The sequence below is a fragment of the Pseudophryne corroboree genome, chromosome 1 (genome assembly GCF_028390025.1).
Source record: "Pseudophryne corroboree isolate aPseCor3 chromosome 1, aPseCor3.hap2, whole genome shotgun sequence".
In the NCBI taxonomy this organism is placed as follows: domain Eukaryota; kingdom Metazoa; phylum Chordata; class Amphibia; order Anura; family Myobatrachidae; genus Pseudophryne; species Pseudophryne corroboree.
In genome coordinates, this window is record NC_086444.1 from 117,439,137 (window position 1) to 117,452,167 (window position 13,031).

At 47.3% G+C, this 13,031-nt stretch overlaps 9 non-coding genes across 9 annotated transcripts; all 9 read right to left on the reverse strand.

The window, feature by feature from the left end:
- Window positions 1–644: 644 nt before the first annotated feature.
- Window positions 645–808, reverse strand: LOC134957562 (U1 spliceosomal RNA). Its single transcript, XR_010186664.1, has one exon. It is a non-coding gene; the product is annotated as a U1 spliceosomal RNA (small nuclear RNA).
- Window positions 809–2,044: 1,236 nt separating this feature from the next.
- Window positions 2,045–2,208, reverse strand: LOC134958759 (U1 spliceosomal RNA). Its single transcript, XR_010187109.1, has one exon. It is a non-coding gene; the product is annotated as a U1 spliceosomal RNA (small nuclear RNA).
- Window positions 2,209–3,444: 1,236 nt separating this feature from the next.
- On the reverse strand, window positions 3,445–3,608 carry LOC134958529 (U1 spliceosomal RNA). Its single transcript, XR_010187049.1, has one exon. It is a non-coding gene; the product is annotated as a U1 spliceosomal RNA (small nuclear RNA).
- Window positions 3,609–4,844: 1,236 nt separating this feature from the next.
- Window positions 4,845–5,008, reverse strand: LOC134955138 (U1 spliceosomal RNA). The gene has a single exon (XR_010185899.1). It is a non-coding gene; the product is annotated as a U1 spliceosomal RNA (small nuclear RNA).
- Window positions 5,009–6,244: 1,236 nt separating this feature from the next.
- LOC134958394 (U1 spliceosomal RNA) lies at window positions 6,245–6,408 on the reverse strand. The gene has a single exon (XR_010186988.1). It is a non-coding gene; the product is annotated as a U1 spliceosomal RNA (small nuclear RNA).
- Window positions 6,409–7,644: 1,236 nt separating this feature from the next.
- LOC134958532 (U1 spliceosomal RNA) lies at window positions 7,645–7,808 on the reverse strand. Its single transcript, XR_010187050.1, has one exon. It is a non-coding gene; the product is annotated as a U1 spliceosomal RNA (small nuclear RNA).
- Window positions 7,809–9,044: 1,236 nt separating this feature from the next.
- LOC134957674 (U1 spliceosomal RNA) lies at window positions 9,045–9,208 on the reverse strand. The gene has a single exon (XR_010186708.1). It is a non-coding gene; the product is annotated as a U1 spliceosomal RNA (small nuclear RNA).
- A 1,236-nt stretch (window positions 9,209–10,444) lies between these two features.
- Window positions 10,445–10,608, reverse strand: LOC134958745 (U1 spliceosomal RNA). The gene has a single exon (XR_010187105.1). It is a non-coding gene; the product is annotated as a U1 spliceosomal RNA (small nuclear RNA).
- Window positions 10,609–11,845: 1,237 nt separating this feature from the next.
- Window positions 11,846–12,009, reverse strand: LOC134957594 (U1 spliceosomal RNA). The gene has a single exon (XR_010186679.1). It is a non-coding gene; the product is annotated as a U1 spliceosomal RNA (small nuclear RNA).
- Between the last annotated feature and the right edge of the window lie 1,022 nt (window positions 12,010–13,031).

The following is a 13,031-nucleotide window of genomic DNA, read 5'->3' on the forward strand; positions in this document are numbered from 1 at the left end:
ATTAGTCTTTTTACTGATTTGAACACGTCAAAAGTTGTTTCACCCAAATGGCCCAAAAAGCGTATTTCTCAAGCAAGTGAACCAAAAGCAAATGTGATTTTTTTTCTTTTGTCCCCCGTCTTATAAGCACCATAGACAAATACTTTGTGTTTTGCCACCAATCCACCTGCCCAAAATCTGCACGCAAACCAAAAATGCTCTCTTTCTTCTAGTTTTCGCCGCCTCAATTTAAACGCTTACTATGTGTAGGAAGACTACGGCAGCCCAGCGAGGCCTACCATTTTACAAAGTAGACAAGCTACTGCATGAAATGAGGGAGCAAAGTTTTTTTTCTCTCTCCCCCTCATATCTGACACAATCTGGGGGCCTACTTTACAAAGCAAGTGAAACCGTGTGGGTCCTGCAGCGCCCTGTATTGGTTGTATATGCGAAGCACAGTACAAGGCCGGAAAAAGCAAGGAAGCATGCAGCCAGCGCACAGGAGAAGAGATGAGAAGAGAGCGCTGAGTGAAAGATAGAAGCGCACCTTAACGGGCACAGGGGTCCAGTGGAGGGAGGGTTGAAATGAAGAAAAGGATGGAAACAGCAAAGGAAGAGACAGCACCAGCAGCACACAAAAAGATCTGACTTTTACCAGAGATGATGAGGGGAAAGCGCAAACGCAGTCCCCCACTACCACAAATTATGCAGTCGAGTTTCCCGCATTTGGGGAAATCGCAGGGGTCAGCACACCCGGAGTGCAATGGATGAGCCTCGCCCTGGGAGAACCACCTTCGTGATCATGGTATCTCCCCTGCCAGGTAAGTATGAGTTGGACTAGGGCTCAGGAGGGCCCCTGCTTGGGCACACCCCCGTCAAGTGAAGGAGGTTGACCGGAGCCATGACAAGTGAACTCTCGGCAGGGGACGGGAAAAGAAAACTGCAGGGAGGCTGCATCTCTTCACGTTGACATGGGAAGGCGGAAGGGTGACTGTTCCTGAAGCACCCCCAAACTATGCGCACAACTAGTGCAAATCCTTCCCAGGGCACACTGCAGCAGATGAATTTGCATACCGTCATGTCATAAAAGCAGTCGGGCACAGTTACAGTAGCTGCAACCCTCATCTCCATATGAAAAGCAACAGGCAGTGCACCGTCCTATGTCTCAATGGGTTCTTAAATTGGAAAATAAAATATAAAAGGCAGCTTGAGATTTAACCCCCTCGCTGCTGAGGGTTTTCTCATCCTCGCACCGAGACCATTTTCCGACGTTAGCGCTCATCCGAACGTTGTCGTCACGGATTTCTTATTATTTATTTTTTCTTTCTTTCTTATCCCCCCTGCGGCACTCACACAAATTATACCTTGGTTTTTGTTTGTTTGTTTTTTCTTTCAAAAGACTTTGTAGTCTCAAAAAAGCCATTAGTCTTTTTACTGATTTGAACACGTCAAAAGTTGTTTCACCCAAATGGCCCAAAAAGCGTATTTCTCAAGCAAGTGAACCAAAAGCAAATGTGATTTTTTTTCTTTTGTCCCCCGTCTTATAAGCACCATAGACAAATACTTTGTGTTTTGCCACCAATCCACCTGCCCAAAATCTGCACGCAAACCAAAAATGCTCTCTTTCTTCTAGTTTTCGCCGCCTCAATTTAAACGCTTACTATGTGTAGGAAGACTACGGCAGCCCAGCGAGGCCTACCATTTTACAAAGTAGACAAGCTACTGCATGAAATGAGGGAGCAAAGTTTTTTTTCTCTCTCCCCCTCATATCTGACACAATCTGGGGGCCTACTTTACAAAGCAAGTGAAACCGTGTGGGTCCTGCAGCGCCCTGTATTGGTTGTATATGCGAAGCACAGTACAAGGCCGGAAAAAGCAAGGAAGCATGCAGCCAGCGCACAGGAGAAGAGATGAGAAGAGAGCGCTGAGTGAAAGATAGAAGCGCACCTTAACGGGCACAGAGGTCCAGTGGAGGGAGGGTTGAAATGAAGAAAAGGATGGAAACAGCAAAGGAAGAGACAGCACCAGCAGCACACAAAAAGATCTGACTTTTACCAGAGATGATCAGGGGAAAGCGCGAACGCAGTCCCCCACTACCACAAATTATGCAGTCGAGTTTCCCGCATTTGGGGAAATCGCAGGGGTCAGCACACCTGGAGTGCAATGGATGAACCTCGCCCTGGGAGAACCACCTTCGTGATCATGGTATCTCCCCTGCCAGGTAAGTATGAGTTGGACTAGGGCTCAGGAGGGCCCCTGCTTGGGCACACCCCCGTCAAGTGAAGGAGGTTGACCGGAGCCATGACAAGTGAACTCTCGGCAGGGGACGGGAAAAGAAAACTGCAGGGAGGCTGCATCTCTTCACGTTGACATGGGAAGGCGGAAGGGTGACTGTTCCTGAAGCACCCCCAAACTATGCGCACAACTAGTGCAAATCCTTCCCAGGGCACACTGCAGCAGATGAATTTGCATACCGTCATGTCATAAAAGCAGTCGGGCACAGTTACAGTAGCTGCAACCCTCATCTCCATATGAAAAGCAACAGGCAGTGCACCGTCCTATGTCTCAATGGGTTCTTAAATTGGAAAATAAAATATAAAAGGCAGCTTGAGATTTAACCCCCTCGCTGCTGAGGGTTTTCTCATCCTCGCACCGAGACCATTTTCCGACGTTAGCGCTCGTCCGAACGTCGTCGTCACGGATTTCTTTTTATTTATTTTTTCTTTCTTTCTTATCCCCCCTGCGGCACTCACACAAATTATACCTTGGTTTTTGTTTGTTTGTTTTTTCTTTCAAAAGACTTTGTAGTCTCAAAAAAGCCATTAGTCTTTTTACTGATTTGAACACGTCAAAAGTTGTTTCACCCAAATGGCCCAAAAAGCGTATTTCTCAAGCAAGTGAACCAAAAGCAAATGTGATTTTTTTTCTTTTGTCCCCCGTCTTATAAGCACCATAGACAAATACTTTGTGTTTTGCCACCAATCCACCTGCCCAAAATCTGCACGCAAACCAAAAATGCTCTCTTTCTTCTAGTTTTCGCCGCCTCAATTTAAACGCTTACTATGTGTAGGAAGACTACGGCAGCCCAGCGAGGCCTACCATTTTACAAAGTAGACAAGCTACTGCATGAAATGAGGGAGCAAAGTTTTTATTCTCTCTCCCCCTCATATCTGACACAATCTGGGGGCCTACTTTACAAAGCAAGTGAAACCGTGTGGGTCCTGCAGCGCCCTGTATTGGTTGTATATGCGAAGCACAGTACAAGGCCGGAAAAAGCAAGGAAGCATGCAGCCAGCGCACAGGAGAAGAGATGAGAAGAGAGCGCTGAGTGAAAGATAGAAGCGCACCTTAACGGGCACAGGGGTCCAGTGGAGGGAGGGTTGAAATGAAGAAAAGGATGGAAACAGCAAAGGAAGAGACAGCACCAGCAGCACACAAAAAGATCTGACTTTTACCAGAGATGATGAGGGGAAAGCGCAAACGCAGTCCCCCACTACCACAAATTATGCAGTCGAGTTTCCCGCATTTGGGGAAATCGCAGGGGTCAGCACACCCGGAGTGCAATGGATGAGCCTCGCTCTGGGAGAACCACCTTCGTGATCATGGTATCTCCCCTGCCAGGTAAGTATGAGTTGGACTAGGGCTCAGGAGGGCCCCTGCTTGGGCACACCCCCGTCAAGTGAAGGAGGTTGACCGGAGCCATGACAAGTGAACTCTCGGCAGGGGACGGGAAAAGAAAACTGCAGGGAGGCTGCATCTCTTCACGTTGACATGGGAAGGCGGAAGGGTGACTGTTCCTCAAGCACCCCCAAACTATGCGCACAACTAGTGCAAATCCTTCCCAGGGCACACTGCAGCAGATGAATTTGCATACCGTCATGTCATAAAAGCAGTCGGGCACAGTTACAGTAGCTGCAACCCTCATCTCCATATGAAAAGCAACAGGCAGTGCACCGTCCTATGTCTCAATGGGTTCTTAAATTGGAAAATAAAATATAAAAGGCAGCTTGAGATTTAACCCCCTCGCTGCTGAGGGTTTTCTCATCCTCGCACCGAGACCATTTTCCGACGTTAGCGCTCGTCCGAACGTCGTCGTCACGGATTTCTTTTTATTTATTTTTTCTTTCTTTCTTATCCCCCCTGCGGCACTCACACAAATTATACCTTGGTTTTTGTTTGTTTGTTTTTTCTTTCAAAAGACTTTGTAGTCTCAAAAAAGCCATTAGTCTTTTTACTGATTTGAACACGTCAAAAGTTGTTTCACCCAAATGGCCCAAAAAGCGTATTTCTCAAGCAAGTGAACCAAAAGCAAATGTGATTTTTTTTCTTTTGTCCCCCGTCTTATAAGCACCATAGACAAATACTTTGTGTTTTGCCACCAATCCACCTGCCCAAAATCTGCACGCAAACCAAAAATGCTCTCTTTCTTCTAGTTTTCGCCGCCTCAATTTAAACGCTTACTATGTGTAGGAAGACTACGGCAGCCCAGCGAGGCCTACCATTTTACAAAGTAGACAAGCTACTGCATGAAATGAGGGAGCAAAGTTTTTTTTCTCTCTCCCCCTCATATCTGACACAATCTGGGGGCCTACTTTACAAAGCAAGTGAAACCGTGTGGGTCCTGCAGCGCCCTGTATTGGTTGTATATGCGAAGCACAGTACAAGGCCGGAAAAAGCAAGGAAGCATGCAGCCAGCGCACAGGAGTAGAGATGAGAAGAGAGCGCTGAGTGAAAGATAGAAGCGCACCTTAACGGGCACAGGGGTCCAGTGGAGGAAAAGTTGAAATGAAGAAAAGGATGGAAACAGCAAAGGAAGAGACAGCACCAGCAGCACACAAAAAGATCTGACTTTTACCAGAGATGATGAGGGGAAAGCGCGAACGCAGTCCCCCACTACCACAAATTATGCAGTCGAGTTTCCCGCATTTGGGGAAATCGCAGGGGTCAGCACACCCGGAGTGCAATGGATGAGCCTCACCCTGGGAGAACCACCTTCGTGATCATGGTATCTCCCCTGCCAGGTAAGTATGAGTTGGACTAGGGCTCAGGAGGGCCCCTGCTTGGGCACACCCCCGTCAAGTGAAGGAGGTTGACCGGAGCCATGACAAGTGAACTCTCGGCAGGGGACGGGAAAAGAAAACTGCAGGGAGGCTGCATCTCTTCACGTTGACATGGGAAGGCGGAAGGGTGACTGTTCCTGAAGCACCCCCAAACTATGCGCACAACTAGTGCAAATCCTTCCCAGGGCACACTGCAGCAGATGAATTTGCATACCGTCATGTCATAAAAGCAGTCGGGCACAGTTACAGTAGCTGCAACCCTCATCTCCATATGAAAAGCAACAGGCAGTGCACCGTCCTATGTCTCAATGGGTTCTTAAATTGGAAAATAAAATATAAAAGGCAGCTTGAGATTTAACCCCCTCGCTGCTGAGGGTTTTCTCATCCTCGCACCGAGACCATTTTCCGACGTTAGCGCTCGTCCGAACGTCGTCGTCACGGATTTCTTTTTATTTATTTTTTCTTTCTTTCTTATCCCCCCTGCGGCACTCACACAAATTATACCTTGGTTTTTGTTTGTTTGTTTTTTCTTTCAAAAGACTTTGTAGTTTAAAAAAAGCCATTAGTCTTTTTACTGATTTGAACACGTCAAAAGTTGTTTCACCCAAATGGCCCAAAAAGCGTATTTCTCAAGCAAGTGAACCAAAAGCAAATGTGATTTTTTTTCTTTTGTCCCCCGTCTTATAAGCACCATAGACAAATACTTTGTGTTTTGCCACCAATCCACCTGCCCAAAATCTGCACGCAAACCAAAAATGCTCTCTTTCTTCTAGTTTTCGCCGCCTCAATTTAAACGCTTACTATGTGTAGGAAGACTACGGCAGCCCAGCGAGGCCTACCATTTTACAAAGTAGACAAGCTACTGCATGAAATGAGGGAGCAAAGTTTTTTTTCTCTCTCCCCCTCATATCTGACACAATCTGGGGGCCTACTTTACAAAGCAAGTGAAACCGTGTGGGTCCTGCAGCGCCCTGTATTGGTTGTATATGCGAAGCACAGTACAAGGCCGGAAAAAGCAAGGAAGCATGCAGCCAGCGCACAGGAGTAGAGATGAGAAGAGAGCGCTGAGTGAAAGATAGAAGCGCACCTTAACGGGCACAGGGGTCCAGTGGAGGAAAAGTTGAAATGAAGAAAAGGATGGAAACAGCAAAGGAAGAGACAGCACCAGCAGCACACAAAAAGATCTGACTTTTACCAGAGATGATGAGGGGAAAGCGCGAACGCAGTCCCCCACTACCACAAATTATGCAGTCGAGTTTCCCGCATTTGGGGAAATCGCAGGGGTCAGCACACCCGGAGTGCAATGGATGAGCCTCGCTCTGGGAGAACCACCTTCGTGATCATGGTATCTCCCCTGCCAGGTAAGTATGAGTTGGACTAGGGCTCAGGAGGGCCCCTGCTTGGGCACACCCCCGTCAAGTGAAGGAGGTTGACCGGAGCCATGACAAGTGAACTCTCGGCAGGGGACGGGAAAAGAAAACTGCAGGGAGGCTGCATCTCTTCACGTTGACATGGGAAGGCGGAAGGGTGACTGTTCCTGAAGCACCCCCAAACTATGCGCACAACTAGTGCAAATCCTTCCCAGGGCACACTGCAGCAGATGAATTTGCATACCGTCATGTCATAAAAGCAGTCGGGCACAGTTACAGTAGCTGCAACCCTCATCTCCATATGAAAAGCAACAGGCAGTGCACCGTCCTATGTCTCAATGGGTTCTTAAATTGGAAAATAAAATATAAAAGGCAGCTTGAGATTTAACCCCCTCGCTGCTGAGGGTTTTCTCATCCTCGCACCGAGACCATTTTCCGACGTTAGCGCTCGTCCGAACGTCATCGTCACGGATTTCTTTTTATTTATTTTTTCTTTCTTTCTTATCCCCCCTGCGGCACTCACACAAATTATACCTTGGTTTTTGTTTGTTTGTTTTTTCTTTCAAAAGACTTTGTAGTCTCAAAAAAGCCATTAGTCTTTTTACTGATTTGAACACGTCAAAAGTTGTTTCACCCAAATGGCCCAAAAAGCGTATTTCTCAAGCAAGTGAACCAAAAGCAAATGTGATTTTTTTTCTTTTGTCCCCCGTCTTATAAGCACCATAGACAAATACTTTGTGTTTTGCCACCAATCCACCTGCCCAAAATCTGCACGCAAACCAAAAATGCTCTCTTTCTTCTAGTTTTCGCCGCCTCAATTTAAACGCTTACTATGTGTAGGAAGACTACGGCAGCCCAGCGAGGCCTACCATTTTACAAAGTAGACAAGCTACTGCATGAAATGAGGGAGCAAAGTTTTTATTCTCTCTCCCCCTCATATCTGACACAATCTGGGGGCCTACTTTACAAAGCAAGTGAAACCGTGTGGGTCCTGCAGCGCCCTGTATTGGTTGTATATGCGAAGCACAGTACAAGGCCGGAAAAAGCAAGGAAGCATGCAGCCAGCGCACAGGAGAAGAGATGAGAAGAGAGCGCTGAGTGAAAGATAGAAGCGCACCTTAACGGGCACAGGGGTCCAGTGGAGGGAGGGTTGAAATGAAGAAAAGGATGGAAACAGCAAAGGAAGAGACAGCACCAGCAGCACACAAAAAGATCTGACTTTTACCAGAGATGATGAGGGGAAAGCGCAAACGCAGTCCCCCACTACCACAAATTATGCAGTCGAGTTTCCCGCATTTGGGGAAATCGCAGGGGTCAGCACACCCGGAGTGCAATGGATGAGCCTCGCTCTGGGAGAACCACCTTCGTGATCATGGTATCTCCCCTGCCAGGTAAGTATGAGTTGGACTAGGGCTCAGGAGGGCCCCTGCTTGGGCACACCCCCGTCAAGTGAAGGAGGTTGACCGGAGCCATGACAAGTGAACTCTCGGCAGGGGACGGGAAAAGAAAACTGCAGGGAGGCTGCATCTCTTCACGTTGACATGGGAAGGCGGAAGGGTGACTGTTCCTGAAGCACCCCCAAACTATGCGCACAACTAGTGCAAATCCTTCCCAGGGCACACTGCAGCAGATGAATTTGCATACCGTCATGTCATAAAAGCAGTCGGGCACAGTTACAGTAGCTGCAACCCTCATCTCCATATGAAAAGCAACAGGCAGTGCACCGTCCTATGTCTCAATGGGTTCTTAAATTGGAAAATAAAATATAAAAGGCAGCTTGAGATTTAACCCCCTCGCTGCTGAGGGTTTTCTCATCCTCGCACCGAGACCATTTTCCGACGTTAGCGCTCGTCCGAACGTCGTCGTCACGGATTTCTTTTTATTTATTTTTTCTTTCTTTCTTATCCCCCCTGCGGCACTCACACAAATTATACCTTGGTTTTTGTTTGTTTGTTTTTTCTTTCAAAAGACTTTGTAGTCTCAAAAAAGCCATTAGTCTTTTTACTGATTTGAACACGTCAAAAGTTGTTTCACCCAAATGGCCCAAAAAGCGTATTTCTCAAGCAAGTGAACCAAAAGCAAATGTGATTTTTTTTCTTTTGTCCCCCGTCTTATAAGCACCATAGACAAATACTTTGTGTTTTGCCACCAATCCACCTGCCCAAAATCTGCACGCAAACCAAAAATGCTCTCTTTCTTCTAGTTTTCGCCGCCTCAATTTAAACGCTTACTATGTGTAGGAAGACTACGGCAGCCCAGCGAGGCCTACCATTTTACAAAGTAGACAAGCTACTGCATGAAATGAGGGAGCAAAGTTTTTTTTCTCTCTCCCCCTCATATCTGACACAATCTGGGGGCCTACTTTACAAAGCAAGTGAAACCGTGTGGGTCCTGCAGCGCCCTGTATTGGTTGTATATGCGAAGCACAGTACAAGGCCGGAAAAAGCAAGGAAGCATGCAGCCAGCGCACAGGAGTAGAGATGAGAAGAGAGCGCTGAGTGAAAGATAGAAGCGCACCTTAACGGGCACAGGGGTCCAGTGGAGGAAAAGTTGAAATGAAGAAAAGGATGGAAACAGCAAAGGAAGAGACAGCACCAGCAGCACACAAAAAGATCTGACTTTTACCAGAGATGATGAGGGGAAAGCGCGAACGCAGTCCCCCACTACCACAAATTATGCAGTCGAGTTTCCCGCATTTGGGGAAATCGCAGGGATCAGCACACCCGGAGTGCAATGGATGAGCCTCGCCCTGGGAGAACCACCTTCGTGATCATGGTATCTCCCCTGCCAGGTAAGTATGAGTTGGACTAGGGCTCAGGAGGGCCCCTGCTTGGGCACACCCCCGTCAAGTGAAGGAGGTTGACCGGAGCCATGACAAGTGAACTCTCGGTAGGGGACGGGAAAAGAAAACTGCAGGGAGGCTGCATCTCTTCACGTTGACATGGGAAGGCGGAAGGGTGACTGTTCCTGAAGCACCCCCAAACTATGCGCACAACTAGTGCAAATCCTTCCCAGGGCACACTGCAGCAGATGAATTTGCATACCGTCATGTCATAAAAGCAGTCGGGCACAGTTACAGTAGCTGCAACCCTCATCTCCATATGAAAAGCAACAGGCAGTGCACCGTCCTATGTCTCAATGGGTTCTTAAATTGGAAAATAAAATATAAAAGGCAGCTTGAGATTTAACCCCCTCGCTGCTGAGGGTTTTCTCATCCTCGCACCGAGACCATTTTCCGACGTTAGCGCTCGTCCGAACGTCGTCGTCACGGATTTCTTTTTATTTATTTTTTCTTTCTTTCTTATCCCCCCTGCGGCACTCACACAAATTATACCTTGGTTTTTGTTTGTTTGTTTTTTCTTTCAAAAGACTTTGTAGTCTCAAAAAAGCCATTAGTCTTTTTACTGATTTGAACACGTCAAAAGTTGTTTCACCCAAATGGCCCAAAAAGCGTATTTCTCAAGCAAGTGAACCAAAAGCAAATGTGATTTTTTTTCTTTTGTCCCCCGTCTTATAAGCACCATAGACAAATACTTTGTGTTTTGCCACCAATCCACCTGCCCAAAATCTGCACGCAAACCAAAAATGCTCTCTTTCTTCTAGTTTTCGCCGCCTCAATTTAAACACTTACTATGTGTAGGAAGACTACGGCAGCCCAGCGAGGCCTACCATTTTACAAAGTAGACAAGCTACGGCATGAAATGAGGGAGCAAAGTTTTTTTTCTCTCTCCCCCTCATATCTGACACAATCTGGGGGCCTACTTTACAAAGCAAGTGAAACCGTGTGGGTCCTGCAGCGCCCTGTATTGGTTGTATATGCGAAGCACAGTACAAGGCCGGAAAAAGCAAGGAAGCATGCAGCCAGCGCACAGGAGAAGAGATGAGAAGAGAGCGCTGAGTGAAAGATAGAAGCGCACCTTAACGGGCACAGGGGTCCAGTGGAGGGAGGGTTGAAATGAAGAAAAGGATGGAAACAGCAAAGGAAGAGACAGCACCAGCAGCACACAAAAAGATCTGACTTTTACCAGAGATGATGAGGGGAAAGCGCAAACGCAGTCCCCCACTACCACAAATTATGCAGTCGAGTTTCCCGCATTTGGGGAAATCGCAGGGGTCAGCACACCCGGAGTGCAATGGATGAGCCTCGCTCCGGGAGAACCACCTTCGTGATCATGGTATCTCCCCTGCCAGGTAAGTATGAGTTGGACTAGGGCTCAGGAGGGCCCCTGCTTGGGCACACCCCCGTCAAGTGAAGGAGGTTGACCGGAGCCATGACAAGTGAACTCTCGGCAGGGGACGGGAAAAGAAAACTGCAGGGAGGCTGCATCTCTTCACGTTGACATGGGAAGGCGGAAGGGTGACTGTTCCTGAAGCACCCCCAAACTATGCGCACAACTAGTGCAAATCCTTCCCAGGGCACACTGCAGCAGATGAATTTGCATACCGTCATGTCATAAAAGCAGTCGGGCACAGTTACAGTAGCTGCAACCCTCATCTCCATATGAAAAGCAACAGGCAGTGCACCGTCCTATGTCTCAATGGGTTCTTAAATTGGAAAATAAAATATAAAAGGCAGCTTGAGATTTAACCCCCTCGCTGCTGAGGGTTTTCTCATCCTCGCACCGAGACCATTTTCCGACGTTAGCGCTCGTCCGAACGTCGTCGTCACGGATTTCTTTTTATTTATTTTTTCTTTCTTTCTTATCCCCCCTGCGGCACTCACACAAATTATACCTTGGTTTTTTTTTTGTTTTTTTTTTCTTTCAAAAGACTTTGTAGTCTCAAAAAAGCCATTAGTCTTTTTACTGATTTGAACACGTCAAAAGTTGTTTCACCCAAATGGCCCAAAAAGCGTATTTCTCAAGCAAGTGAACCAAAAGCAAATGTGATTTTTTTTCTTTTGTCCCCTGTCTTATAAGCACCATAGACAAATACTTTGTGTTTTGCCACCAATCCACCTGCCCAAAATCTGCACGCAAACCAAAAATGCTCTCTTTCTTCTAGTTTTCGCCGCCTCAATTTAAACGCTTACTATGTGTAGGAAGACTACGGCAGCCCAGCGAGGCCTACCATTTTACAAAGTAGACAAGCTACTGCATGAAATGAGGGAGCAAAGTTTTTTTTCTCTCTCCCCCTCATATCTGACACAATCTGGGGGCCTACTTTACAAAGCAAGTGAAACCGTGTGGGTCCTGCAGCGCCCTGTATTGGTTGTATATGCGAAGCACAGTACAAGGCCGGAAAAAGCAAGGAAGCATGCAGCCAGCGCACAGGAGTAGAGATGAGAAGAGAGCGCTGAGTGAAAGATAGAAGCGCACCTTAACGGGCACAGGGGTCCAGTGGAGGGAGAGTTGAAATGAAGAAAAGGGTGGAAACAGCAAAGGAAGAGACAGCACCAGCAGCACACAAAAAGATCTGACTTTTACCAGAGATGATCAGGGGAAAGCGCGAACGCAGTCCCCCACTACCACAAATTATGCAGTCGAGTTTCCCTCATTTGGGGAAATCGCAGGGGTCAGCACACCCGGAGTGCAATGGATGAGCCTCGCCCTGGGAGAACCACCTTCGTGATCATGGTATCTCCCCTGCCAGGTAAGTATGAGTTGGACTAGGGCTCAGGAGGGCCCCTGCTTGGGCACACCCCCGTCAAGTGAAGGAGGTTGACCGGAGCCATGACAAGTGAACTCTCGGCAGGGGACGGGAAAAGAAAACTGCAGGGAGGCTGCATCTCTTCACGTTGACATGGGAAGGCGGAAGGGTGACTGTTCCTGAAGCACCCCCAAACTATGCGCACAACTAGTGCAAATCCTTCCCAGGGCACACTGCAGCAGATGAATTTGCATACCGTCATGTCATAAAAGCAGTCGGGCACAGTTACAGTAGCTGCAACCCTCATCTCCATATGAAAAGCAACAGGCAGTGCACCGTCCTATGTCTCAATGGGTTCTTAAATTGGAAAATAAAATATAAAAGGCAGCTTGAGATTTAACCCCCTCGCTGCTGAGGGTTTTCTCATCCTCGCACCAAGACCATTTTCCGACGTTAGCGCTCGTCCGAACGTCGTCGTCACGGATTTCTTTTTATTTATTTTTTCTTTCTTTCTTATCCCCCCTGCGGCACTCACACAAATTATACCTTGGTTTTTGTTTGTTTTTTTTTTCTTTCAAAAGACTTTGTAGTCTCAAAAAAGCCATTAGTCTTTTTACTGATTTGAACACGTCAAAAGTTGTTTCACCCAAATGGCCCAAAAAGCGTATTTCTCAAGCAAGTGAACCAAAAGCAAATGTGATTTTTTTTCTTTTGTCCCCCGTCTTATAAGCACCATAGACAAATACTTTGTGTTTTGCCACCAATCCACCTGCCCAAAATCTGCACGCAAACCAAAAATGCTCTCTTTCTTCTAGTTTTCGCCGCCTCAATTTAAACGCTTACTATGTGTAGGAAGACTACGGCAGCCCAGCGAGGCCTACCATTTTACAAAGTAGACAAGCTACTGCATGAAATGAGGGAGCAAAGTTTTTTTTCTCTCTCCCCCTCATATCTGACACAATCTGGGGGCCTACTTTACAAAGCAAGTGAAACCGTGTGGGTCCTGCAGCGCCCTGTATTGGTTGTATATGCG